At 40.9% G+C, this 4,995-nt stretch overlaps 1 long non-coding RNA gene across 1 annotated transcript; it reads right to left on the reverse strand.

The window, feature by feature from the left end:
* Window positions 1–430: 430 nt before the first annotated feature.
* On the reverse strand, window positions 431–4,762 carry LOC122221193. The gene is made up of 3 exons (XR_006203128.1): window positions 4,662–4,762; window positions 3,993–4,029; window positions 431–566 (listed from the first exon to the last, which is right to left on the reverse strand). It is a non-coding gene; the product is annotated as an uncharacterized LOC122221193 (long non-coding RNA).
* Between the last annotated feature and the right edge of the window lie 233 nt (window positions 4,763–4,995).

Below are 4,995 nucleotides of genomic sequence, written 5' to 3' on the forward strand. Positions count from 1 at the left end.
AAATATAAGAAGAATATAGATAAATATTTACTTATTCCATGCCAGAAAAGCCTCTCTAAAGCAATGGGAAAAATATGAAGGAAAAAAGTAGGTTTGACTACATAATAATTCAAGAATTCAGTTTGTTGGAATTGACTATAAACACTATTAAATAGTAAATGTCAAATTGGGGGAACTTGTGATAAATATGGCACGGGACTGATATCATAAATGTATAAAGAGCTTTTCCAAATCAATATAAAAACTATAAGATCTCCATTGGAAAATTGGTAAAAAAAATGCAGACAATTCACATATAAATTAAACATTCAATTTTACTGCCAACCAAAGAAATGAAAAACAAAATGATAAATAAATGCTACTTTTTTTGGTAAGAAATTGGCATTAAAAAAGAGTCAAATGGACCTCAGGTGACAGTGAAGATCTTCACCTTGATGTCTCCTCCTTCCCAACAGAGGCTTCCTTTGGCCCTCTTTCCACTCCATCAGGGACTGAACTTATTCTTTAGCATTTCTATATCTTCCACTCCCCTCAACGGTCTTCACTTGCTTTGGGTCTTTGGGTATCTGGGATAGTGTTGAGAAGGAAAGAACAGAACATGGATGAGAAGGAAGTCTGGAACAATTATATCCTATTTCTAGATCCATTCCTTTACTTAGAAGAATATCTTATACTTACTCTAGGCCAAATAACTCCTGGTTCTCACTGCCAAATCTAATAGACACTTCCAGTAGAGAATGACTTGGAAACTAATAACTATAGCCTTAATAAATGGATAAGGGTTACTCTCTTGGCCTGTAATTGGCCCATGAGCCCATGCCTAGCTTCTCTTGACTCCTTGCCTGGCTAGAACTCTGTATTTGGCAACTTTAGTGTTGTTTCCATAACTATTCCGGAGTTTTGTCATCTTAATTTTGTGTTTTGTCACACTGCTTTGCCCCCAACCCCTGGGGTAAATTCCCACTTTCTCTGCTCCCTGCCTCTCTATTCTCTGCTTCCTGAAAAAAGACACAGGGCCACACTGACTATGCCCACTGAAGTTCATGTGCTGTACAATATCAATTTCCTATTGATTTTCCTGGGCACTTCCCATAATGGCTAGTCTAAACATGTTCTAATATCCACAAAGCTTCTCTGATAATTGTGATAGTAATAACAACAGCAAATTGAGTTTTACATTTTATGATTCCCATAGTGCCTAGCAGAGTGGTAACATTTATGAGTTGTCCAAATAATCTTCTTCAAATTGAAACTACTTTGCAAGTATATTGAATGTGAGTCATAAGTTCCCGAACTTGCGCCTACGGCTTTCTGATGAGCTCACTGTTTCAGCAGCCAGAGTATTTTAGCACCTTTCTTGACCTATTATTACATAGTTTCAGTGCCTTCCATCTTTTCAGAGAACAATTCTATCATTTCTTGTCTAGTTTGAGTTTTGTCCTCCCTGTACAAAGGAAAGATGAGGTAATCCAAGTAACTGCTTGTTCTGTTTGGAAATAAGGCCAGAGATAGAAACATCTGAAATAATTCTTTCTTTTTTGATTTCTTGAGCATCCAAAAGAGTGTGTGCTGTAATGGCTTTGAAGATCCAAATAGCTATCATCCTGGGTTGGGAAAGGGCAGCATGAAACCAAGATCCATGCTCTACACCTCAGTAGCCCCCATGTGATTCATTGAACAGTGGACCTGACAGCTTTGGCAGGTACAGTCTGGGGCTATGGAACCCTTCAGGCTGAGGGGGAAATAAGGGTTCAGTGCTCCAGGGGTTATTGCTTGTCTAATCCTTCCTTGGAAGTGGTGATTTACCCAATCCCATTTCTGTCCTGAGCATACATGCCATGAAAACTTCTGCCTTTCTTCACCTTGAATTGGTCATCAGCGTGAATATCAGCCAGATGTTTCCGAAGTGTGTTCCACACAATACTCACTCCACAGGAGATCAATCAAATCAGGTTTCCATGGTCAGATAATGCAGGATCAGTTTCAGTTTCAAAGAGTCTTTAATATGCTAAGATGTTTTCTAAATCTCCGAGAAGAGTGGCATTTAAAAAATTCCTATGACTATACAAGACTTTTCTACGTGGCCCAAAATTAGAGTTTAAGCACTCCATGCAAAAGGTTTTGGGAAATGCTGCTTAATGCTAGTATGAGCATACAGTAGCATGGTACTTATTTACTTAACACGTAAGAGAATGAGTTATTGTGCAGCTATGAATTTTCTGGATGACTAAAAATTAACTCTCTTTTGCATACAATTTGGCCAACAATTTTTCTGGAATATATCACATACATGATGGGATACCATTCTGAGATGTTCACTATATTTTTTTCTTCTCCACACTTATCCTTTTCCCTTTCCCAGATCCAAACAGGGTCAGCCTTCTTTGGTTCACTGCCTCAGAGAGGGAATATAGCAGGGTGGAAGGCAGAATTAGCCTGTACAGCCATCTGACTTTTGTGTTCCAAAGGGTCAGGCTCTTAGAAAAACTTAAAGGATTTGCAGAGGGGGTGAAAGAAACAGTCTTCAGGACATAGAAACATGAGAAGATAAAGATAATCCCCCAGACTAAGAATAAATGTACCCCCAAGCAGAGGGAGTAAAAGGGGGAAGAGCAGAGAAGAGGCAGAGGGAAGGAGAGAAGGGGGAAGGCTTGGGAAGAGAAGAGAGGAGTGGAGACAGAGCACAAACATCTGGGCCTAGAAAGGAATGCTTGAGTGGTACATCCAGGGAGAAGCGCCAGAAAGACCTTTGTTCTCCAAGACTGGATCAAAAGAAGCAGTGGACCAAGGCTAGGGTCGGGAACAGGCATGCTGACAGGAACAGAGACCTCACCTGTGTGTGCAGGTGACTCAGGGACTACTTCATCAATGTTTTGATATTATTGACATCTCTTGGGGTCTCTGACATAACCTCAGAATGAGATGGAGGGGTGCCATGAAAGCTTGTGGTTTGCATTCCCAATCTGGTCAGTAGGATAGGGGCCCTGGATAGAAATGATTATGAACTAAAATAAGTTCACTTTCTTGCAAATTTTGCTTTTGTGAAGCATCATACAATTTACTACACAGTTGGGACTGGCTCCAGGTCAGGTCCAGAAGGTCTGTTGAGGAGGAAGCACTTTCACCCTACCCCAGCCACTGCAGTGTTACAGGCTTTGGTGATTTTTCAGTTTTTGTGTCTGCTTTTTACATAGTTTTCCTGTCCTTAGTGTAGCTTTTGCTTCTCAATACTTATCATGGGAATACATAGTTCTAGCTCTCTCTTTTCCTGTCCAAATTTGCTCTCCTTTATGTGCTTTGGCCAGGAAGCCAGATAACGAAGCTTCTTAGAATTATACATAAAGGGAAAGGAGATAAGTTCTGAGAGTCGGCTCCTTTTCCTCACCTACAGTGTAAGAGAGTTGTAACAGATCGTTGCTGAGGTCCAGTCCAGCTCTAACATTTTATGATTCCTCTGAATAAAGTGTGTGAGCTTTTATGTGCCGTTTTGGAACATGTACTTTCCCCATTTCCTGATTCCTAGCCATGTTCTCAAGGGATGAAGTTGCTCAGCTGTGACCTCTTGAAAAGTAACATTATTTAACTTGGTGTTTTTTGCTCAATTCACAATTCATCCATTCATTAAAAAAAATTATCAAGCATCTACTGCGTGCTCAGTGCTGTACTGTATAATTAGAATACAAAGAGTAATACAAGATCCCTCCCTCAAGGAGTTCACAGACTAGAGCATGGATTTCCAATCTTGTCTGCAGCCATGGAACCCTTTAGGAATCTGATGAAAATCGCTTATATTATGGACCCGTATTTACTAAGCACTTAATATGTGCCAAGTTCTTTTCCAAGTGTTTCACAAGTAGTGTATTTTGTCCTCAAATATCTATGAGGTAATTGTTATTACCTGCATATACAGATGAAGAAATAAAGAACCATGCATGAGGACACATGGCTAATTAAGTGGTGGGACCCACAGTTTACTCCCAGGCAGTACAAACCTGAAGCCCACATTTTTCATCCAGGATAATGGTGTTTCTGAAATCAACAACGAAAACAATATGGTAACAACAACGGTTTTTGAGAATCGATGTCTTGTACTAAGCTCCGTGTTAATTATTTCATTTACTAACAACATCATGAGTGGGTACTTTCGCTATCTACACATTTCAGTAGAAACCCCCTTGGCTTAAAGGAGTTAAATAACATGTTCCAAGGTACACTCTAATAATGAGGGGAGAGAGGGTACAAAGTGCAATTTTGGTACAGTTTTTGATGGTTCATGAACTTCTTGTCCTCTGGCCAAGAGGAAGAGATAGATGAGAAATATATTGATTTGTGGTAGTGCAGTGGGAAGTTCTATGGGACTAGCATAAATCACTCTACAGGATCAGGAGAGGTTTCCCAGAAGAAGGTATACCTCAGCTGAGTTTAAAGGATAAGTAGGAACATACATGGGACGCCATGGGGAGAAGGCATTGAGGGCAGAGGAAAGAGTGCATGCAAAAGGCAGGAATAGGAGACAACAGTGTGACCTGGTAAACCCCAGACTGAGTGTTTCTGGTGTTTGCTGTGCTTGTGGGCAGGGCAAGGATGAGTGAGTCTGAGAAGGCAGACAGGAGTGAGGTCTCGCAGGGCCCCGGTGTTAAGCAAAGACATTTGAACTTTACCTGCCCTTTGGGGAGCCACTATGCGCTTTATGTGTGGCGGTGTCTTGTTTGTGCATCCTAGCAGGATGATCCCAGCAGCAGGGTGCAGGGAGGCTAGCAGGGGGACCACTGGACCGGAAATAGAAAAAAAGTGAGTTAGATTATTGTGATCAATGCTAGATGTGATGAGAGTCTGAGTTAAGACACTGGTACTAGAGAATATTTTTTAAATGTTTATTTATTTATTTTGAGACAGGGGAAGGGCAGAGAGAGAGGGAGAGAGAATACCACGCAGGTGCCTCACTGTCAGCACAGAGCCTGTCATGGGGCTGGATCCTATGAACCATAAGATCAT

Source organism: Panthera leo, chromosome B3, assembly GCF_018350215.1.
Source record: "Panthera leo isolate Ple1 chromosome B3, P.leo_Ple1_pat1.1, whole genome shotgun sequence".
In the NCBI taxonomy this organism is placed as follows: domain Eukaryota; kingdom Metazoa; phylum Chordata; class Mammalia; order Carnivora; family Felidae; genus Panthera; species Panthera leo.